This window comes from Molothrus aeneus, chromosome 9 (assembly GCF_037042795.1).
Source record: "Molothrus aeneus isolate 106 chromosome 9, BPBGC_Maene_1.0, whole genome shotgun sequence".
Lineage (NCBI taxonomy): Eukaryota > Metazoa > Chordata > Aves > Passeriformes > Icteridae > Molothrus > Molothrus aeneus.
The window spans coordinates 6,579,266-6,604,000 of NC_089654.1; the positions used below are offsets into that span (position 1 = coordinate 6,579,266).

Here is a 24,735-nt window from a genome sequence, read left to right on the forward strand (position 1 = left end):
TAAATGATATTTGGATGAATTGTTTTTTCAAACAAATCACGGTGTTTAATGGGGAAACCATTTGACAAAAAATTAGCTGAGAGAAGCCTGATGCCGTTGTGCTCATGTCTGCTTCCAAAATTGATTGCATATTACTTTAACAGTTGGATTTTGGAGAGTACTTGAAAATGCCTTTGTTTTATTTTTTAACATTCTTTACCAAAATATCTAATTCTTTACGTATTAAGATCTGTTTTGTCATCTTAAAAAATATAAGTTGCATTCAGTTATATTGTTTTGTGATCATGAACTTATACAGAATCTTTGGAAATGAAATAAAAAAATAAATGGAACTTCTCAAAAATTCTGTATATTCAATTTAATTTTTTTTTTTAGTTGGGCAGGGGAGTAGTTAACTTGGAAAGTTAATAATAACATGATGGTCTAAATTGCAAGGTAATCTGTGTCACAGGTTTCTGACATCCGTTTGTTCTTGCAAAATTGCAGTATTAAATTAATTCTGGGCAGATACTGTTCTGGGAAATATCATGGTTAGTTTTTTCCATGATCTGCATTTTAAATTGGAAATTGGTAGGTTTTATGCTGGTTAGGAGACTGTTAATGAATACATTTCCAGTGTATTACATGGTTATATAAAGACAATTTGACAAATTGAACTCCTAATACAAGACTAAAAGGAGTTTTCTGTCTGAAGACTTGTTCTTTATTCTGCAACAATAATTTATAGAGGCTGTTTGAAATTGGAGAGATTTTTTAACTTCAGGTTTGAGAAGCTCTGTGCTAAATTATTACAGGGCATTGCCACATTAAAAATAATTTCTGTCTATACTTACCAGCTTGTTCCATTTAGAAATGAACATTTCTACTATTTTTCATTTTTGTATGTTGTAGTTTTATTATTTTACAGAAATGAAGGAAAGCCTTCTTCAGAACGGGGAATATTTAAAACTGTGTTAAAAGCAAGTTTGTGTTCTGATCCTGGAGCAGACAAACTAATTCATGAAAAACTTAATGGGCTTGAGTTCTTGTCACAATAATGTGCTCTACACTTTTTGTTTTAATCAGTGACACAGAAAAAAAAAATATCAAACATTTTTAACAAACTGGATTCCTCCATTAAAAACAAGGACTTTACATTTGTCTATTTTACTCATTTGATACAGATTTTGAAGCCTTTTTGTGATTCCTACCTGCAGGATTGCAAAAATATCCAGTGTATACAAGCTGTGGCTGCTAAAGGGTGGATGAGTTAAATATGCAGAACGCTCAGTCCCCTCACAGATTGGTGATCTTAGTTTGTAACTGCTGGAAATTCCAGTTGAGAATACTATGTAAAGCAAGTAGTGGGCACTAGAATTCTTGGTAAAACATAAAATCTGTGCAAACAATGCAGAGAAGATGGGTTTTTAAATACTGGCTGCCTCTGCATAACTGCCTCTGATTTTTATTCCCTTCCTTTAGCCAATAACTTAAGCAGGGCTGCCTGCTCAGCATCCCTGTCACCTGTGCTAGGTAATAGATTTGTTCTCTGCTCCCCACAGACTCACTGGCTAAGGTGGAATATGGAAAGCAATGTATCCAATAGCCCTCCAGGCTGGAGGAGGAACTATTTGTGCACACAACTGCCTGGGCTGAGATAAACTGTAAATTCTCTGTTGACAGACCCCAATCAAATCCTTTGTAATGAATTTCTTTAAACTTTTTTCATGAGTGGATGAATGTTAAGCAAGATGCAAAATCACCACTATAAACATGCAGGCAGAAGCCTCATTTAAAAGGCCTTAGTAAATGTAATAAATAAATATAGGTAAGCTGAGAAATTACCTGCAGCAGGCAGAAAAATAATCTGGCTGAAGGTCTTGTACCTTTTTCAGATCTGTTTTTTTGTGTCTGAACAAAATATTTTCAAGACAGTTGTTGGTGAGTGAGATCATTCAAAGTAAACGTCAGACACTGGCATGGAGACATGAAATGCATGGATAAATAATGTTACTCTCTTGAATGCTGTAGCTACATAATTACAATAAAACACATTTACCAGAAATAGACATACCCAAATAGGGTACATATATTAATAATTTCAGAAACAGTTGTTTTGTGTTTGACATTTTGTGCTTGCTTTAAAATTGTTGAAAACTGCTGTTGTAGTGAAAATCAGTAACTAGCACTTTTTGGATTTAATAGGAGTTGCACAAGCGTTCTATTGTTCAAATACTCCTAGTATCAGAGAAACTATTAAAATACATTGCTACACTCATTGTACTCAAGACCTGTATGTTTTTGTGAAATGTGAACATTTAGTTTGTTTTTTAAAGAAATCTGTCATCTTAAAATTATACTCAATTTATTGCAAGTTGTGACAGCATTATACGTAATTTAAACATGACTGTGATAGCCTCAGTGTTCTGCAGTGGTAAATGAGGATGTGCTAGCCAGCCAGGCTTTGACTTTTTCAGTGAGGAGAGAAAAATTTTTAAAAAGCTAAATCAACTTCTCGATTTGTTTTTTGCCTTTGTATAATGGAAAACCAGCACATTCTGAAGGTAAAATGTTTTAGAACCTGAGAGAAATCCTGATAAACTTTCTGTAAGTGATCATGTGTTGGGAATTAGATGAAGTTCCTTGGGAAATAAAGAGGAAATACCTTTTAGGTACCTGTTCAACAGTGATAACTTTATTAGGCACTTAAAATATCTTAATGCCTGACTGAAGAGATCTGTTTCGAAGATATCTCATTGAAAAATATATATAACTACTTTTCTTTTTCTGCAACAGAAACAGCAATAAGAGATAAAGAAAGGGCACTACTTCTCACTTAATTATGAAACCTAATATATTCCTGACAGAATATGTTTCATAACCTGTAATTTGATTTTGGTGGGTTTGGACGTGCATATCATTAAAGAAACGATCTTCAGTTATTAAAAACTAGTAAACATGGACATTTTTATATGCAAGAAAAGGCAGAGAGTAAATAATTGCACTGGTGACCAATACTGTAATAATCCTGTTTTACAATATGCACTTGACAGGTTGTAATAGTGCTAATTGAAGAGACTAATTCACACTTGCTTCATTCTATTCAAAGGCAAAATCAGCAGCTTGTTTTGCTTTTGACCAGATGGTCCTGATGAACACCTACTGTGCACTTTAAGTGCTTTACTAGAATTACAAAGGCTGGGGGCTGCATCCGACTCAAAATGATTTGAGAAGAGAAAAAAACCTCACTGCTCAATGGATTTGGTGCAACTAAATTAATTCTAGTGGACCCATTACACATTGAGCCCCCTTTTCAAAGTGCTGAGCCTCCTCGTTTGTTCTGTAGCAATGAGAAAGTGAAAGGCAGATTACTGCAAACAGAAATAAAAAAAAAGTGCTGTGAAAAGGAGAAAAGAGGCCTTGAAGCCTTTTCATATCATTTGGGTTTTTCAAGTGCGTTATTTTTGGGGAGGGTGGATGTATGAAAAGCCAATTGGAGTTTTTTTGTTTTAAAGTGCGCTATTTAAGTACTATGAATATAAAAGCAAGAGCAACAGTTGACTGAGTTTACTGTGGTAAAGCTTTGTGTCCAAGGATGAATCAAATTCATTATAGTCAATGCTTTGTATTTTCATATGAATGTAGGGTTAGTTTCACAAGACTGTGTCTGTTTAGGATAATTATAATTTAATATTTTCCTTTCATAAAGTTATCACTGTAGTTTATCTAAAATTTGCTGAAAGCAAGGTTTCTTTCCTTGCATAAATTTAGAAGCACCCAGAGAGTTTTAAGCTCCAAAGGAGGCTGTTTGATTTGCAAGGGAAGGCGAGGCAGGTTCCAATAGCACAGATTATTATAACTAATTAGAAGTCACACATCTGTTAACGTTCAGTTTGTCAGCACTCAGTTAAGTGTGTGTGTGTGTTTATATCTCTTCTTCCTTTCTCTCCTTCTCTGTCTCTATCCCCCTCCATCCCTAAGTGTAAGTTGGGTTAGAGAGAAACTCTCAAAGGATAAGGATCAATTTATTTGAATTTGAAAATAATGAGGAGTCATTGTTATAATTTTGGTTATGGGTTTGGCTCTGTAAATGCTCAGTCATGTGAGTTGTCCTTATTTTAGAAGTAATCATGTTGAATTGAATGGCTTTGCTCATGTAATTTAAGGATGCTAAGGATTTTGGGGATCAAGACCTAATTTAAAACCTTGAATTTTTTAAAAACTGCAATTAAAACCTTTGCTTGCTATTCTGATTTTGAATATTTGCTGTGTTTTACTTTCGGGTTGGTGAATTTTTATGCAAGGCTTCTATCATAATGCTAGCTATTAAAAAGGTGTTAGCATGAAATGACAAGAAAACCTAAGCAGCTTTATGAACATATTAAACAGCTCTCTCCCCAGCTCTTGTGCTATTTAGAGTGGGAAAGCAGCACTTTGTAGCTAAATAGCTCAGTGCTGTTATCTGTGTGAATTATATTTAGTTGAATAACAAATGAAAAATTCAAGTTAGCAATTTTTTTTGCAATTAAAAAAAATTAATTTACAGCTTGTAAATTAAAGTGGTTTAGAACGTGGTTTAACCTTTCTATCCCGTGTTAACTATAATATGATCACTTCTATTATTGCATGATATACACTTATATTAAAAAAACACATTCGTTGAATTGCTGATTTGTTTTCAAACAATGAAATTTGTATTTGTGCAAATTATAGTAGGCACAGTGTTCTCTCATGTTTTCTCATCAAACAACCCAATTATACTTATAAATAGTGAGGTGCTAATGAACTGTTGTTCGGGAAAAGTTGATTTTTTTTTTTTAAACTTGAGTAAGAAAGGAAACACTTCACAATTTTAGAGTGCTTGCTTGGTGAGAAAATATTTGAAAATATTTTACTTATGTAAATCATGTTGGTGCTATCACTTTTAAATACACAACAGAAGCTAATCTAAAATCCCCATCAGTTCATATGGAGCGTAACTACATGCTTGACATTGTAAATTGCTCACTTAATTGGGAACTGAGGATTTACTTATATTCATTAAGTTACAGAAGTTGTTTCCTAAGACCTGCTATTTCAGCTTGAAGTTTATCTCTGCATTCACTGAATAGAAGGAGGTAATTTTTTGGATAGTTGTGGGGATAAGGATATTTAAAGTAGTGGTTGTGGAGTTACAACACCAAAATGGTCACAAGTATCTTGATTGCAGCATAATGATGGTGCTGCACTACATTGCTTTGTAATTACTATGCAAAGAAAACACTCAGTTGCTGTTCCAACTGTGAATTAATAATGTTTGTCCCATCCATAACATCTTAGTGACACGGGCACCATCTCTGTAGTAAACCTGTTCCTTAGGGTTTTTCAGTTCTGTTCCTCTATCTGTGTAAAACATGAATTTGAAAAGTTATCCTTTTGGTTTTGTACCAGGAATCGTGGGCATAAACTGGAGAGCCTTGCACTCATTTAAAGGATAAAATGGCCTCACAATCACCCACAAGAAATCCCTGTTACTGTTTTTAAAAAGGGTTATAGCAGCTCTCAGCAAATATTTGCAATAAGTGGCAAAATTTATGCCTTGCTTTGTGGTAGTTGCGTGACCAGACAGTGGGGCATTGGATTGTTTTAAGGTTTTTACAGCTGCAGGGAAAAAGCATCTGTTCCTAGAAAAGCCTTCATTGTTTAATTTTGACACTGACTTTTCCATGCTGCTTGTACCAGTCTCTGGATTAGGTGGCACTAAAATAAAATTTGTTTTAAGTTGCTCCCAAATGCAGCTGTCACTATACACAGCCTTGTAGCTTAGGCAAAGGAGACATAATCAAAACAAGCATTTTTCTACAAGGTCATTTGGCAGACTGGGAGAGCTCAGAGCAGGAATTTTGACAATATTGTATCTTGTGAGTAGCTTGGCTGTTAGCTTTTGTGTTTGTTTAATAATTCTAATGTGTATGACTGTCTCGGAAATAATGAAAGGATTTTTTAAACTGCACTGCTTTTCATATACTTTAAATTTATTTTGATTGAGCAGTTTCTGTGGCGTTCAGTTACATACATCCCATGTATGTTTATTTGTATCTCTGTATCTCTACAGTGGAATGGAATTATTTACAAAAAGCAGGGAAAATTGACATTTTTGAAAGGGCTTCCATTTCTTTCCTTCAAAGTTTCCAGTGAATTGAAAATGAAAGAGCACTTCATTTTATGTATCCCAGAGTTGTGTTAATTTCTACCCAGCTGGTCTCAACTGATTGATACAAAGCCAAATTTGTGACTGCCTGCATTACAAAGTCTGTAATTTGCTAATGAATTATGATAATAATCTTTCATCACACATGAAAGATTTAGACAAACAATTTATTAACTATATAGTTTGATCACAATTTTTGGGTTTGTACCAAGCCTCAAATCTACTTTTATTTTTCCCTGCCTAGATTAGCAGACCAAAGTGAACTTACTCTTACCTTGTTTTGAAAGCAGTGATGGTGGAAGTTACATGAGGATGATGGTGGACAGCAGAAATGATACAACCTTGTAGTGAAAATATCCATATTTAGTGTACAGGCAAATCAAACTGCCCAGTTTCCAACCAGAGGAGCATCACAGTAGGCATGGCACAAGAAATTATTTGAGACTGCATCCACTGTTGGGGTCACATAGGAATAAATAAAAATACTTTACAGATGTTCCTCAAGTTCAGCCTCCTCTGGGTATGGTGGAGGCAAACTAATTAAAACACAGCCAGACAAAGCCATAAGGACAAACTGGGCTTAAAAAGAATGGAAAGGAAAACCAAATCTTCCAGAAGAGGAGCAGCTGCCACAAGATCTGTCAGCTTGAGTGAAGTTTGGGGTACCTGCATGTCAGATCAGCAGAGTTGATTTTGAACACTCTAAGGACCCTCTGAGGACAATGTTCACAGGACATGAGCACACCATAAGTGTCTTCCTCTATGAAATTTGCCCATTTTTGACCAGATCATCAATCTTCTGACCAAAGATTAATTCCCAGTTCTGCAGGACTTGCTCCTGTACACAGGAAGAAGGAGAAGAGCTCTGTGTTCAGTGCCCTCTTCTGTTTCTCAAGATCAACAGAGCTTGCAAAAAAAAAAAAAAAAAATCACTTGATAATTTTTCTGCTTCTTTTGTGCTCAGTAGGATGGGTTAAGTAAGCAATGTTTTGATGTCCACCCTAGGAAAATCAACCAAACAAAAAACCCCGAAAGACCCAACATGTATGTCCAGTGTTGCCATTTTTATGTAGATGGAACCATTGGCTTCAGTGGTTTCTGCTTGATGTGCTTCTCCTTAGACCATGAGGCACCCAAACCAGCTGGTTTCTCACCCCAAAACCACACGTGTATGACTGCCCCAAACAAAATCACACTGAGATTCCTGTTGCTACTGTTATATAAAGTATTGTTTGACTGGTAAAATTATTTAAAAACCAAAGAACCAGGTAGTAAAGTAGGACAACCAGCAGTGTCAAGAAAATGCCATCCAGAGCAGGGCCTGGTTATGTGGCCCTGTGAAAAGATGAGGAAAAGAACTTTGGGGGGGGTGCTGCCTGGAAAGGGGGTTGAGCTATGACCAAAGGCTTTTTGTTGTTGCTTTATTATGTTGCTTGTTCTTATCATATTTAGGGAACTAGAACTTTGTGAATAACCAGGAACGTGTTCATTAATCGCATCAGGTTAAAAAGAAAAAGGCTTAGGTTTGATTAGAAGGCAGAATTTTTTTGGTCAAACTCTGATTAATGGGAAGTGCAGAAAAGTGGGGAGGGAGGTGTAAACAGCAGAGATTTGGTGTACAAGACTTTAACTCTCACACTCCTTCGTCCCCAGGAAGGTGATTCTATCTAGTGGCTGGTATCTGGTCTGTCTAATGCCCAGTAGGTCTCTTGGAAATTTTGATGTAATTTGGAAGTACAAACTAGCTGAGGATCTTCACAGTATTGCAAACAAATAACCAATTAAAGGAAAAAAAAAAGGGAAAGAGGCGTAGAAAGAGCAAGGAGTTTTTGCTATTTTTCTACAATTTCTATCTAAGAAAGAGAGCTCTTCTTACAAATATGTACTAATAAAATAGCAGCGAGTCTGTCTGTCTGGTATCACACAGCAGAGCTGTGCATATCCTACTCCAACCCCAACAACTCAAGGACTGACTTAATTTCAGATTTTTTCTTCAAAGCATCATGGCACCCCAAATATCTCTGCAATTTCTTTTAGGAGAAACAGAAAGGTTTTATATTGGTCTTATTTCATTCATTTTTGATGACAAGCTACCTTTTACTGAACTTAGCAACTGTAACACAGTGACTCTTAAATAAGAAACATTGTGAGCTGTGTTTGTGTCCTGTTATTAATTTCTCTGTAACTGTAAGCTGAATTTCAGTTCAACATCTCCTCTCTGTGTCTTGCGTGAACTTCTGTTTGCATTTACTCACAAAGTTCCTCTTTTAAGGCAAGAAGGACTTATTCCTGAATAATTCAAAAGTGGGGAGTGTAAGAAGTGCTTGGATTAATCTGCAGAGGGTTTTGTGTGTTGACAATTTCACCTATAACTAACAGTCTCTATCACCCACTCTGCTTAAAAGGTCTTGGCTCTTTTTTATTCTTTGCATTGACCTTGGGCTGGCAGAGAAAAGACCAGACTGCAGCTGAGAGCTCTGACCACAGGGCAGCCTAGGCCAGGACTAAGGCAAACAAAATGGAGAAGCTCTGATATTCACAAAAAGCAACAACAGAAGAGTGGAAGAGGACACTTTTTTGGTAGTACAAAGCAATACAGTGAAACTTCTCACCCTGACACAGGAGGTAAACTGCCAAATCAGGCAGGTCCACATCAATTTTTCAAGGATAGCTCTTGTGAGGCCAGTGGAAAATATGTAAATTCTCTAGATCATTCTTTGAGGTTTGTGGTGAGCTGAAAGTTTCTTTTTTTTTTTTTGGTGTGCTAAGAGCAATAAACTGAGATGAAACTCCTCCTTAAATCTTCCCACAGACCAAGTTGCAGTTCACAGCTGTGGCTGCATTAGCACAGAGGACAGTGCAATAAGGAGGTCTGCAGAGAAAACCTATTTATGGGAAAGATCTCTGATAGTTATCTATTTTGGCATTTTAACAGTGTCCATTTCTAGCTGGTCCTGTGGATTGACTGCTTCTTATTAATTGAAATCTCAAAATTGTGCATGTTCTCTTTCACTTTGCTCTTAGTCCTATTTGTTTTGCCTGCTCAGACTGTTTCATCCTCCAAGCTGAAGTGTGCAGTAAGTTGGGCAGGTGGGAGGTTTAAGATTAGGAGTGTGTTTGAAGTGAAACACCAATGCAATTCCATTTTATAAGGGCTGGATCTACATCAGTCCCTTGGTGCAAATCAGTATTTTAAAATCCTGCAGCACTGGGAAGCCTCCATTGTAGCAGAAACAGTGCCATTTAAAAAATAATTTTGTAGACAGAGGTGGTGGAATTCTTCTGGAATAGGAACAAATAAATGAAAGATTGAGTGGAAAGTGCATGTGGGTGTTTTCAACTCACTGCAGAGCAGCCATGCAAAGAGTCACCACGAGCAGTAAGACAAGCTTTTTAATACCCAAAAAAGAAACAGTTTTTCTCTTAGAGAACTACATTAGCATTGTGTTTAATTTTCTTTCTTAAGATCAGTTTGAAGGGAGGAACAATAAAACTTGGAGATTAAATGTTTGTTCTGCAGCCTAAGTGCAAACTGTCTGAAGTAGAGGATAATTTTAGCATAGTCTGAAATAAGCATCTGTTGTCTCACGACATTGGTATCAGATGAGAACTGAAAATCAATTTCAGTTCTCATTTTGTGTCTTTTGCCTTGTGTCAGTTTTTAGGTCAGATCTAGGATCACTCAGATATGACTTACAAAATCTGACAGTCACCCAACTGACTTTTAACTCTATAGGTCCTTTTGCTTCTTTAGTAAACAGTGTCTTTTTCTCCTCTTTTTTTTTTCATCTTCTTTTTCAGTTTTTTTTCCCTTCAGTTTCTTTAATTTTTTTGATTGCTCACATACATGTTTTCTTTTGTACTGCTTTCTCTTTTTTGCCTTTCATCCTCTGTTTTATTGAATTTGTAGGTTTTAATGAAAACAGCTTTTACGAATTGCCTAATTTCTACTTGTTTAAATGAAATATCAATATCTGGCCTAACTTTTCTAAGTACTATTTTCTCCTTACAATGCAATACAGAAAAAAAATACTGTAAGTCAGAAACTTTTAAAGTACTGTTCTTTTTATGCTTTTTTTGCAGAACGTTTGTGTGTTGAATTATACTTGAAAGCTGTGCTTGTGTGTCAGTATAGTGCACATTAATATTTCAGAGACTGAATTTTCACTAATTATTATGTGACTATGTAATGGAAATTCTTTCTATCAACTAAATTTTTACTGCAGGTGTTAATTGTCATAGTTAAAAATATTACACATTCTTAGGATTTAGACAGGAATTATTTTTACAATTTTGATGTCATTTTGTTGGTATAAATTTTATACACTGGATTTGCATAACTAAGAATATCCTTGTGCTTCAGAGGAGAAGCTGTTAGTATGGATCTGTTTTATTAATTTATTCTCAAGGAAAAACCAGAGAGAGTAGCTGAATATGTAAATGAGCAGCTTGTGATGCTATAACTTGTCAAACAACCATTGATGCAGTATAGCTGAGCAAACTGTTTCAGTGTGTGCATATACAGTAGGTATTTCTCTCCAAATTAATATTTGCATTTGAAATATGAGTGTAGTGCAAATACATGAGAAGTATATAACAATTAATAAACTTTTGTGCTTAGTGTTTACACATTATGTGCTCTGTATTTTAATTCTGAGTGTTATCTGTTTCTTAAGTAATTTTGAATTAGTCTTCCAAATATATTGATTTAAAGGGGTTTATTACTTAATTATTACGGTTTGATAGGCATTTATGTCCTTGGATCTGGTTGGGTTTGGTCAGTAGTTAGTTGGCCTTTCTTGAGGTTGCCATTTTGATTTCACAGTCTTTATTGATTTCATGTAGCAAATTGTTATCTTCATTGTGATAGTGAGTAAGTAAAAAAAGCTGGCTTGTTCTTCAAGGTTTTAATGTCCCCTCAGGGATTTCTTTCCATGGTGACTTTCTTCTTCAACCAAAAGGACTTTGGATCCATCCTTTGACTTTGGATGGTTCCACAGACAAAAAAAAAAAAAAAAAAAGTTAATTCCTTGCATACTTTTGTTTTCCCATTTGTGAATCATTGCCAGCTTACTGTAATGCAGTTGGAATAGGATTAAAAAAAAGACTATTTTACACTTTCTTCTTTGACTGCTTGGCAATTTAAATGTAGTATTAGGAATTGCTAGAAAGTAATACCTTGATACATTAGAAATTACTAGAAAGTTTAGTATTCATATCATAAATAGAAACATGCTCACACTATTAATTTCTCTACCCATGCTATCCATGCTCTTCCACTGTTGAAATTATGACTTGTTGGGGTTTTCTTTTAGTTCTTTTTCCAGTGTAGTGATAAATGTCACTGTTCTGGAAAAGATGTAAGAGTACTGTATCATGAGGTTCGTGGTATTTTGGAGGAGTTCAGTGTTGCAACAGTGGTTCTGTGCTCTCAGGGAGTAGAGTGAGGGATTTGGAGCAGTGTTGATGCAAAACAAACATAGCTTTATTTTCCCAAAATGCTCCATTTTGGTCATTTTATAACAAATGAAGCATCATCATTCTAAGGCCAGTCCTGCCTCAGAAATAGGAAGTAGCTCCCACAAAACTGTTGTTCTCTGGAACTCATGTCCTGCCCTCCTCTAGAGGCGTTCCCAGAGCTTGAGGGTGGGAGAGGGAGGAGGAGAGGATGAGCTGTTCTCAGCAGCCCTTTGCTCTTAGGCTTCTGTTTTGGATCCTAGCTGGGAGTCAATGTCATTTGACAGCTGCTTTTACCTCCCTGCCATCCTGCTCCCCTCTTCCCCCCTCGTGCTGCTTTGAAGGCAGCCCCTGGGGTCAGTGCCAGCCTGGCTTGTGCAGGAGCTGAGCCACTGCTGAGAGGGAGCCTGGGAAGCAGTGCAGAAGCAGGAGCCAGGCAGACCTGTCAATGGCTTTTTTTTCCCCCTCCCTGAGTGTTAATTGTGGTCACAAGAGTTAAGTGTTGCTGTAAAATTTAACATCTTGGTATTATGTATTTATTTTCCACCATGGAGCTTCAATGTCAAGTTTACGCAGCAGACAAGTCAAAACAAGATCATTTTTTTTTCTAACTGCTGCTGTGGCAAGTCTCAGCCTGGGATCTCAGAAAATCACTGTGTTCCTTCTACTTAGGAGCTAATAGGAAACAATAAAGATTTAAGGTTCAGAATTTAATTGGCACTGATGCTGATGCAGGAAGAACAAACTGCACATGATTCACTCTTCTGAAGCTTTATTGATTCTTTTTTGAAAGGAAAGCTCTGATGAAAGTAAAAAGAGGCATTTAATTTGCAAGTATTTCTACACAGTTTTTATTCTGAAATGCACATTTCTATCCTCCTCTATCCCTGCTTGGTAAAAATGCCTTAAGATCTTCTAAATCAGAGGCAGATACTGAAAAACAAAAGCGTGAGGCTGTAATTTCTACTGTTCATCTTGTTCATTTGGATGGCATTGCAGCTTTCTTACAGGGTAACTTTACATCTTTCCCAAGGCTAATGTCTCTCATGCAATTGTGAGCATTTTAAAGATAATGTGACATTAGCATATCCTCAAAATCTCCATCCCAGATTCTAGTCTTTTAATGATCTATTTCCAAGGATCAGATCTGGAATATCAGTCTCAAAGAGGTGGTGGTAAAACCACCTGCTTTTCTGCTTCTGTTTTTCTGACATTGCCTGTATACCAAAATCTAGAAACAGGATTTTTTTTCGCCACTCACATAACTGAACTTTTGAATTTCAGTGAGTGACTGAGGGTTTTTCTTCAGGCATAGGTTGGTTCCATGCTTGCAGAGTCTACAGCAAGGCCAGAGGTGCATGGCAGAACTGCAGATGTCTTTGAATGATTTCCTGCTTCACAGCTTCCTTGCAAGTCCTGCTAGAGTCCTTGGGTTATCATCACTGCCAAAGCCACCATAGCTGACCTTCCATTTAATAGCTGATCTCTCAGTCCATACTTTCAAGCAGTTTTGAAAATTTTGGAAAGGGGTGACTTAATTCCCTTCCAGTCCCATCTCTCCATTTTCTCCATAGCTTTGGTGCCAGATTCCAGCCATTTCTCGTGCTCTGGAATTACAATTTAAAATGCCTGTCAGTGTGACACCATGACCAGCAGCTCTTTAGCTTCTTGTTGGCTTTCTGCCATCCCTGCCATGTGTTTTCCTGCTGCTTGTCAGGAATTCATTTTCATGATACATCTGCAGGAAAACCTTTTCTGGGACTTCTCATCTGTTGGGCTTTAGTAATGGCCTCTTATTTCAAGGGAAGAGGATTTTACAGGAAGTAATTGAAATATTCAAAATAGATGATGATACTTATAAAAGTGTCCAAAAAAAAAGTGTCTTCAAAAGTGTCTAAAAATGTCCAAACCCTTTATTTTTGCATTCAAGTGGAGAGTTTTAAAGTTACTGAGCTGTTTTTGCTGCTAGAGGAGGTCATTCTGTGCCAGATTCCTGCTGTGTACGTAACTCAACGTTTTTGGTTCTTATTGGGTCAGGACTGCTGTTCTTGCATGTGTTACTTAAAAACACAAGTCAGCAACATAAATTCACCAAATTTATTGTCATCAGTCTTGCCTTCCATGTGACTGGATACATCCATAGCTTTCTGACCCTTTTCTGATGGTTGGTAAGTGCCAGCTCACTGGCACGATCACAAGCTCTTTATGAAATGTTTTTCAGCTGCTATTGGTAATTGATAATTGATATTGGTATTTGTGTGCTTAAGCTTCACACACCACAGTGTCATGGTGGTGATCACACTTTAATAAGTGATCAGACTCCTGACTTCTCTCTTTCTTTGGCCTTTCTTTCAGGAAAGGCCAATTCCCTTCTTATGCATCTGTGTGAGTGCCTAAGGGTCGTGTGTCCATTGATTTGGAGAATTTCTAAGGAGCAACCTGGGAGGATGTCCTCAAAACTGTCTAGGTTGTGGTTACTCAAGGCAGATCTATTTCCACATACACCAAAAAAAAAGTGCTAATAAATCTATTCAAGTCCTTCAGTCTCTTCAGCCTGCCTGTTACATAGATTGATCTGTTGGATGTGCCTCTTATTAATTTTCTTCTAAGTATTCTAATGTAGATCATGAGAGAAGTGATTATTTCACTGTCCTGTTTGAAACACTTTAGGTCCAGGACATGCTCTCTGTGCAGGTGAGTAACCAGTGAAATCTCGGTCCTTTCTTCAAGTTTCCTGGTTGTTATTCTGGACTTTAACAGATTTTTCTTCCTCATCTCAAATCCATGGTCCCATTGATGAATGTGGATGATTTCAGGACTAGAGGATGCTTGCTTGTCTCTAGCAGGGGATGTTCATCCTAAAAGAGAGAAGTAGTCCTGGAAACTCCACAGGATGCAGCTGAATGACCTGGTTTTTGGTAGAAGTCTAGATCCTTGTCTGTTGTGGAAACTTATTTCCAAGGTATATTGGATTGCTGTCTGGATAGAGCTCTCAGTTATCACTTAGTTACCCAATAAATCTGTCATCTCACCCTGTTAGCCATTAGTAGAAACACGGACATTTGCTGCTTCAGGCAGCACCTCCCTGGTGCTGATAAATAACTGTTCTTCCTGGTCTGCTTCCTTTGTCATTGTTGCAGTGAGACAAAAAAATATCTGGGACTATGTGAAAGATAAAGACTCGGTGTAACTCTCTTGTTGCTATAACAGAATAAAAAAAAGACTGTGTGGGAGCAATTCATTACTCTTTTCCTTTCAAGCACTTAAAAGAAAAACAGAGCTGAAAATATTTCTTTGGGAGATACTGAAATACCTCATTAGTTCTTTCTTTTTATTGGCTATTGAGGTGACAATTCTGTAACAGGAATGAATGTGAGGATGAATTTTGCTTTGATTTATAGGAATGTGTTAATTTGAGCTGAATAGATCTTTTCAGATCTTAATATTTGTTGTCTGTGAATCTTGTTTTGTAATACATAGTTTCTAGTTTTATTTTAGATAAAGGAAATCTGATGAAGACTATGTTAATTCTGTGCCGTACTGGAGGTGTTTTGGGGAAAACGAGTTGCTGAGATCCCCAAATCTGTAATTTAACATTTTTTTCATTAAATGGAATAGTGTTTGCTGTTTATTTAATAGATGCAGAATTGCATGTCAAGGTAAGACAGAAAAGTGTGGAGAAAATAATACATATGTTTAATTAATTAAGTTAACCTTAATTTAAGTCTTTCCATTTCAGTGAGATGACAAGTTTGCACAATAGAATAGTGAAAATGGCCAGAATAGCTTTATATTAGCCCATTTTCTGAAGTGATCATTAAGTTTTCTGTTGTTCTGCAGCAAATTAATGTTGAGCTTTGTGACTGGAATCTGCAGAAGAGGTAACTCCTGTAGTGTTTTGGTAAAACACTAATGAAATTGCATTTAGTTGTATATTCAAGAAATAGTGACTCTTCCATCATGGAAGAGCTTTGTGTGTTTCTGGGTCACTCAGAGCAGACTATTCATGAAGGTGGCTGCTGTTAAAGATACAGCAAATGAACTCGTTGCATTGAGAGAGACTCAGGTGTGCACTTCTCTTAGAGGAACAAGATAATGTAGTTTTCTTTTAATATTTGGGAATTCTAAAGGAAAATGTGATTTCAATATTGTAGACTTCAATGTTGTAAACTACTTATGTTTTTAATTTAGGCAGTCCAGGTCTGGAAGCCAATCCAGTTCAGGAAAAATGCCTGAACCAGAGGTTGCAGGACTGGGGCCTCAGCAGCACTTCTTTTCTTTATAAAAGTCTTGCTGTTTGTAAAGTTCCTCACTTGAGAGGCTTCCAGATAATTTTTGTCTTCAAATTGATCTATAGATTTCACAGTTACTGTTTATATTCACTCTCCAGTAACACTTTCCCTTCATCTTCCCATGTCTGCACCTGTGTAGAACTTAGACTTCAGGTTTTCTAGTGTTGCTCTTGGCTTGGTGTGTTTATTTTAACTGTTCCTAATATTTTTCTGTTATCTGATAACCTGACAGTTTGAATCTTACTAATTTGTTTTTCCCATCAACTTTTTGTATTCTACAAGTACATATGACTCATATGTAATTGTTCAAGTGCTGACTTGTTTGGGGAAGAGACTTAAAGGAAAGAAAGAAGAGCCAGAGAGAATGCAGATTGGGCTATTTGGCCAGGCTGCAGCTGCTTTTTTCGACTTAATTCTATTTTCTGAGGAAATGTGGTTAAATATTTTTAAATACACTAGAAGTAGTATTAATCAGGAAACCAAAACAAATTTGTATGGCTTCTTTTGGTAGACATAAAAATCTATATTTGGATTGTACTTTTGCCTGACTCATTTGGTCAACTCAATGGAATTTCGTCTCTGATTCACTCATAGTCTTAGTGTCTTAAATTTTTTAAAATTGTGGTGCAGATCAATGTTCACCTTATTGTGGAAGAGGAAGGCAGGGCTACAGTTGGTGAATACTTTAGATGGCAACAATAAAGATTCTTGTCCCTCATTCAGAAAACTCATGGTATGTTTTCACCTGTACTGCCATTACTGTTACACTGAAACCTGTCAGTTAAAAGTGAGAGGTAGAGACTTTAATATTTTTGTATGTTTTTAGTTCCTATGTTAAAAAACAAAAGCAAGTCTAATATCTGGTATTTGGTCATTCTCTTGTTTTATTTTTAAAAAATATGTTTATTAGAAACCTATTTCATATTGACTTTGGATAGAAATAGGAGTCCAGCTTTTCTACAATGTAACAATAAATTTTGAAAGCTTTAAAATTGTTTCCAATGCAATTATATTTGGGACAGAAGTTCAGGGAAGCAGTGCTTTAAAATAATATAATTTATAACTTGTATTCTACATCATATAGAGGAAAATATATAATTTTTAAACATGTTAAATATGTTCTACATGAAAGATTTTCCTCTATCTTATTAAGTAAAGGAGGGGATTTTTTGGGTGGAAGATTCCATAGTTAAAGATGTAAACCAGCAATTTCTTGCTTCTATAGCACAACATAGTTCAGAGCTGAGATTAGAGAAACCCTGTAGAGTGGCTAATACTTGAGGGCATCCCCAACTAGAAAAGTATGTGAATTTAGGCATGGGAGGAAGGAAGGATCTGCTTTAAATTTAGTGTAGGGTCACTGAGTCTTAATGATAGATTAAACAAGGGAGGTGGAATAATGAATAGGGGTATGCAATGTGTAGCACTAATACCAGAAGTCCATGGTTTTCACTGGTTATTTAATGTCTTTTCCCATATGTTTCTGAATAGAGCAGGTTATGGCAGGGATGAGCTAAGGAATAGCTTTGTTAGTGAATTGCTAAATAGACTGAATTCTCTTTCTAAAAATGTATATGTATATAGGAGAGCTGCTTGTTAATAGTGTAATCTGCACCTTACATGCATATACCTTAAATGTAGCAATATTAGTAACTGTATTTGTAATTGATGTGTGTAGGTTAATATTCTTAAAACCCACTGTGAAGGTTTGTCAGCAATTCTTTTCCACTAGTAAAGCAGAAATCAACTTCAATTTATTTCTGAATATTGTCAATATAAAAACCCCTAAAGAAGTTTTGATTTGGTAGACACAATGATGAAATGGAGGAAGTACCCAGAAATGTTTTTGTTAGTAGAAATTTGACTGACAGCATAATGAACATTGTTTTATAGTTTAACTTGAATTCAGAATAACATGAATAGAATACCTATTCAAATACAACCACATCAAAGAATTTATTAAATTCATAGTTACAGTGACTGAGAAAAGATGTCACAGTTTACTTTAGAGCTGAGTTCCTACAGAGCTTTCACTGTCAAATACCTGATACCAACAACTGAAGTGAGCCAAGGAAGTCAGCACTTGAGTTACTGATGGGTTTCTGGATGACCCATCTTCTTTTTAAGGTGGTAATACCAGAGAGTGTTCAGAGAAAATGCACCTTGCACTGATTTTTTGCTTTGGGAAATTAATGTAATGCACAATACATTTTATGTCTGTGGCTTATCTTCCTTTTTAGATGCACCTTGTGTGCTGGCCCTAGGAATAAAAGGGCTGCAGGGTGAGTCTGCCCATCTCTCCTTACTGAGCAGTGGGTTTGCTGTGACCTTTAAGTGTAAAACTGGAGGGAAGAGAGAAGTAAAACACTGAAGGGAGAGGTATTGGAGAATTTCTGTATGTGAAAGTGCTTCCCAACAATCTGCATGACTGTGGTACTTAGCTTCTCAAAGTTAATAGATTAAACTATTTTTCATATAATGTGTAAACTTGTGAATACTTTATAATTATTGGCCATTTACAAAAATTTGGAATAGATTTTATGTTGTCTCTAGGAACAAGAAAATATGGCCTCTCCCAAAGGTTTATTTTATTGATTGTCTAGAGAACAAGTAAAAACAGATAAGAAAATACTGATTTTGTGATGTTCTCTTTCTTACACCAAAATGGGTAGGCTTATCACTTAAAATAAGGATTGCTCTGAAGCAAATGTGGTTTATGCATTTTTTAAGACTGAAACTGAATCAGTTTCTATTTTGAAATGTAGTTGGGTAGGAGTGGAAGAAACTGTTAATCAGTGAAATGTGTTCAGGAGAGTATTTCTTGGAGTCATAATCTGAGATTTGGGGGAGGTGATAGGATTCCTTCTCTCATTGGATCAAAGTGAGAAGAAACTTCTAAGTGGGAGTTTTTTGGTTGGGATTTGGTTTTTTCCCTCTTTCCCCCTACATGTATCTAAATGGTGCTCTTTACTATGATTAAACAATAACTTCCATTCTTCTCCTTACTCCTACTACCATCCATTGTTTTGAGTGATTACTTTTGAAACTCCTGAATATTCCCAAGTAGGGAAGTGACCAAAGACCAGTTTATGGACTTATTACACTTGGGCTGTTGCAGACCAGCTACTTTTTAAATCAAGATGAGGATGTTTGACTAGAAATATACCTGCCTAAATTTTTCTTTTGTTCTGAACGTGACAGCTGTGAAAAGCTAACAGATCTTTCCACTGCAAGAATCACATTGACTCTCTCATTTTCAGTTATGTTTCAGACCCTAGAAACAATCTTTAATGTCTTTTTGAGTGGGAGCCTCACTACATCCACAAGAGTCACTGTGCTGTAACTGAAAATATGCACAAGTGATGTGGACAGGGTGGGACCAAGCCCCACCAAGCATGGAGATTTTGTCTTACTTTAGTTCATATTTTACCATTACCAAGTGGAGTCAGTATCTTCTGGTAGAGATGTTAGGATGGACAGAATGTGTATTTAATAGTTGAAATTGTGTTTTCATACCAATTTTGAATAGCTTGGATTAAAGTTAATGCTCTTGGCACGTACTTAACTTCATGATCAGGAAGTGTCAAGGTGTTTGGCAATCTCTGGATATTTCAGGACATAAAGTCAACTGGAATTGGGACTTTGGGGGTAAAAATATTAGAAACTGTATTTACCCTTCATATTGCAACTGAACGTTTTGCCTGTTGATGGTGATGTGGTAATGGATGCCTGAGGAGCAGTTGCCTTTTGTCTTTCATCATGTGCATAGAGGTCAGATAAAAGTTGCATCATTTAGGAAGCTAATAAGTGGTATTTTCTCAAATGACCATTCCTTCTGAATGGAAAACCAAGCTAGGACTTCAAAATGTGTCTTTTCTTTGTCAGTGCATGTCAAACAATCAAACAAGCAAACAAACAAACAAACTTCAGGTATTATCAGTAGTTTTATTTTGTTAGTAGAAGTGTTTAAGGCGTTTTCAAATAAATTTGTAAAATTGTTTTGGCAGTAAGTCTTTGTTGTTTGATCTCTTTTAACCCTAATCACATCTTCCTTTCAATCTCTAATGTCACAGCTAGCTCACACTCTTAATTCTTTCATACCCCATTTCAAACTCATGCTTGTGTGTTGCTAAAATGATTTTTTAAAAATACTCATGTCTCTTGCCCCGATTTCTTAAGAATGTGTTTTCCCTTCGCCTTCTATAGGAATTTGTTTCTTCTTTTAACCTTCTATTAAAAAAATCAAAGGGTCATGCAGTTTAAAGTTCAGAGGGGATTATCACAATTAGGTCTCCTAGGCACTACAAGCAATGAATAATAATAATTATGTGAGCTGAACCTTTGCACAGTGCAGGCCAGACAGCAGCACCCTGGAACTTCAGCATCAAGTTCAGAAGATTGTACCTTGCATTTAGCAATAATGCTGCCCTAGAAGGATAGCTGATTTTAGGGATTTAAAGATGGAGATAAGTAAAGGGGTTTGTTTGTTTTACAGAATTAAAACATGCATGCATGCTGTCAGAAAAATGAGGCATTGAGAATAAACCCACATTTTTAAGACAGCCAGACAGCTGTATATAGAATTTTAATATAGTGTATAATATAACATTGTGAATGTACTTAACATGTGCCACCTTATCATCAGCCCATGAAAAGGCTGATCCAAATCAGTGGCAAAAAGCAGCATCTGGTACCTTGAAGAGAGCTCAGATTAATTCTCAAAATTGTCTGGACAGGAAGCTGAGGTTGGAAAAGTATCTTGCTAAGTATTTGAGGGAACATTTCATGCTTGGGGCACCCATGTGTTCAGATTATGTTGCAGGTGTGTATATATATAGATACACACACATGTATATGTATTGCATGAGGCAATCAGAAGTTCACACATCAGAAGATTCAGTAAAGTTTAGCTGTAGCCTTACTTTTATTTTCTGTTTCAAAATTTGCAGGTTTTAACCAAGATTATACTAGTGTTACCTAATGAGCCATTTTATTGTAGGTTGTAATGGTGAGATACACAGTTGGCACAGATCCATTAAAAAAGGTCAAATTACATCCAAGAAGGGTTGGTTTGAAAGAGGTTTAAAATATGAGCTCAAATTAACAAAATAGGAGATAATGAAGTATGAATAATTGTGAAATCTATGAAAATAATTTATTCACAATATTATTTCTATTGCTGAAAGGAAGCTGCCAACACTTCTTTGCAAAAACTTATGAAGTGTAATGAAGCTTATTACACTTAATGAGTTTTTAAATAACCTGGTCATTCCCAAACTGGATGAACTTCTGATAACTCCTGGTTGACAAAAATTTCAAAAATTATCTGAATAAGTGTTGCAGCTCAGAAATACAGTTGCTCAGTGAGGCTGTGAAGTGAGTGGATGCTGTCATGGAAGGTGTGTCACAGCTGTAGGACAAGAGGACAGAGCACAGCCAGCTAGCTAAGGAAAAACCAGTTTATTTTCTGAATTTTGGGCATTTAAAGTCTGCCAGTAGTATTTCACAGAATTTATTTGGTGTAGCTGTAGTCATCAAGAATTGATATAAATGAAATAGAATTAATAGGGTTTTTTTGGATTTAGTTTGATGACACATTATGATGGATGTAAGTCTGGGGGAATGAGGATGTAAGTGCTTGGCTGGGGAGTAGAGAATCCACATCCCTTTCTGGAAGTGGTGCTAGTGCCTCATATTTAGTGCCTTGTTTTCCTAAATGAGATATTTTTACTAAACTGTTTTGCTGAATCATCTCTCTGTTAATGTTACTGTCTGCTTACAGATTCTTTCTCCTGAAAGTTTTCCTCCCTCTCCCATTTTAAAATAATAGCCAAGTAATACATTAACTTTGCATTTACTTACCTTGATCTGTCAAAGTAGTTACCAGTTTCTCCTTGTCTCATCTCTCAAACTGAATGTGGTGTTTACATTAAAATATTAATTTAATCTCTAGGTACGTGAAGGTCTTACTCCACATTTTCAACCATGACAGGCAAAATTCATGCACTTCAAACTCTCTTCTAAATTGGAATTGGAAACATCAGAAAATACATTTCCTCCCTGTTTAATATTATCTAATCTTCTTGGTTTGAACTCTTATCAGCAAAATGTCACCAAAAAATTGCACATTATTTTCCAGATCTGAATAATTGGAGCAATTTCACCAAGCTTTTTAATGACCCAGTATTTATTGAGTGCTGCAGTACAATGCACCCTATTTTTGACATAGTTTAAACTGGGTTTATTTGGGTTCAAACACTGCTCCACACACTTTAAAGTTGGATGCATTAGCAGCATTTATGTTGAATTCTGCTTTGTATGAGCCTGATCTACAATGGACATTCAGGTTCTCTTAGGGCCCTTTGGGAAGGCCTGAAACTGCATATTGCTTTTAATTTGAAAATGAAACAGTCCTGAGAGGGAGGAGAGCCCTACTTTCATGAGCTATGTATGTTTTGGTGCTTTTTTTTGTTTCTGTTTTACTTGTCATAATAGAATAAGCAAGTAATGTAATTTGGATATTGAATTAAAATCAATTGTGTTAGAATAGAATGCATTTCTGTCCTTCATTAAGCAAGAAAAAAGGTTTCTAAAGTTTAGCCTACTAAGTGGAAAAACTTAATAAATGCAGACTTGAATATTTTCAGAGATATTAAAAGCAAAAATAGTAATTTAAAGGAAAAGATATGGAATAAAAAATTAATTAGAAAATGTATTTTAGTAAAACACACAGTGGAGTTCCTGTGTATTTTAGAAAAGTGCTGAATCATGGCTGACTTTTGGCTTACAGGCTTGGGCAGGTGAGGGGTTTTTTTTGCATTCAGTATAGATTTTAAATATTTACATTGGAAATGTATTTTTTTCCTTTAGATTACAACAGAGTTGAATTGAATATGTGTAAATGTAAATAGCATAGTGAGCCTTCCTTAGAGACTTTCAGTGGTATAAAACCTGTGAGAAGCAGATGCTGTTATTTAAAAATAGCCCAATCCTGACATCTTAATTCAATAATTGGAAGCATACTGTAATTTAAACTTCAGTCAGCTGCTAGAAGGAGATGCAGGTTATAATTTGATGTCTTCAGAATTGCACAATTATTTCTAAAGTAAAACTTAAACTAAAATTAAAATTTGATGATTTAAATAGCCTTTGGTTTTTTTATGTTGTAGTACAGTTTATTGTATTACGTATTGGAAAGATAAGAACACAAGCAAAATTGTGAGTGGAGCAGACTAAGAACCTTTCCCTTCAATGAGTCTTGGGTAAAGTAACCTGAGAGTTGTGGTTTGGGTGTTAGTGGTGGCTCACACAGTGCACTGCTTTAGTATATGTGAATATATCCCACCTGTGGGGAGCTGGCTAAAAATTACTTTTAAAGTTAAGAAATTCAGTTTCTCCTTTGACTCATGATATCCTCTTCCTGATAAAATGCAAATCCTTTTTCTCTGCTATGAGAACACTTTAAATATGGATTACTTGTTTTGGTTTGTCATTTTCCCTCCTAACGTCTCCAGTTTGTGTCTTGTGTTTTTCTGTTTCTGTGGACCAAATCTATTGCAATAGGTTGTGGCAGAGGTGCTGAATTCTGAGATTCCTTCTCTCTAGTTTTGCATCTCTATATTTTCAATAACTCTCGTTAGTTCACAATTAACTGAAATCACCCATTAATCTAACCAATTTTTGCTCATAGCTGTTGATAACATCATTCTCTTTTCAAATTCACTGTAGTATCACCTTTGATGCTTCTCCATGCTTAGAAACTTTGTTGATTCTGCCCCTGCTTCCCATCTATTCCTGCCAGATTCCTAGTGCTCTTTTCTATCTGTTGGAATTTTGCCTGGCAGAGATGTTAAATGCTTTAATTTATAATCTTTAAGCCTATCACTTCAGCTGGGTTTGCCTCCTTTCTTTCCATCTTTCTTTACCAAAATGCTTCTGCTTACTTTGGACTTCTTCCTGGCACTGTCCCATCCATATCATTGCTGTCCCCTAAACATTTTGGTTACTTGTCTTGACTTTTTCTCTGTTCCAATGTCAAAGTCAAGATTTCTGCTGTACCATCAGTACCCCATGGAACCTTGGACTGTGTGCATCTGATCTCATTTCCCTGCGTCCCCCAACTCACATTCCACATTCCTCACAGTCCTCTGACTTTATTGCTCCTTTTGTCTGCCTTTCATGCACTCATTTTTGCACTGTCTTTCATGCTGCCTATGTGCCTGGAACAGTCTTTAGCATCTCAGCCAATTTACAGCTTTGCATAAATTATATTTAATAATAAGACTAACAAAAGTTCATTATGTACATTATTTCACTTAACTTTGTACCTGCATAAGCTGAAAACAGCCTGAGGGAAACTACTGTTAAACTTTGTTGTGATTTGTTGTTATTCAAAGATACAGATTCAGGCATGACAGTTCTTCAATGATTCAGCATAAATTTGATTTTTTAAAATAATTTAGTAAGTGTTAGGTCTTTATTTTTTGAGAGCAGGTTTCAGATTTTTCTAATTCAGAGATGAGAAAATAGCTACTTATTCCTGCTGAGTGCAATCCCCAGAAGGTTGTTGTTATCACAGTACCTTGTACAGACTTTTTGCCCTGTGGTACATTTTGCTTCATTTTATCCTTACTAATATGAATGTGGCAGGACTTTAAATGTTGGATTAGCTTCATATCTGCAAACAAAGTGTATCTTTTGTGTTTAACCTTACTTTCAAAGCAACATGTTCATCTGTTTAAAGAAACCAGTGAAAGATAGGAAGGTAACACTCTGTCTGGGAAGTTTTCTGAGTATGTTGGCTACTTTGACATATGG

General features: G+C 36.1%; 1 protein-coding gene across 1 annotated transcript in view; it reads left to right on the forward strand.

Annotated features, from left to right (window-relative positions):
- The window catches only part of FAF1 (Fas associated factor 1), a 145,967-nt gene that overhangs the window by 49,678 nt on the left and 71,554 nt on the right, over window positions 1-24,735 (forward strand). The window lies entirely within an intron of this gene.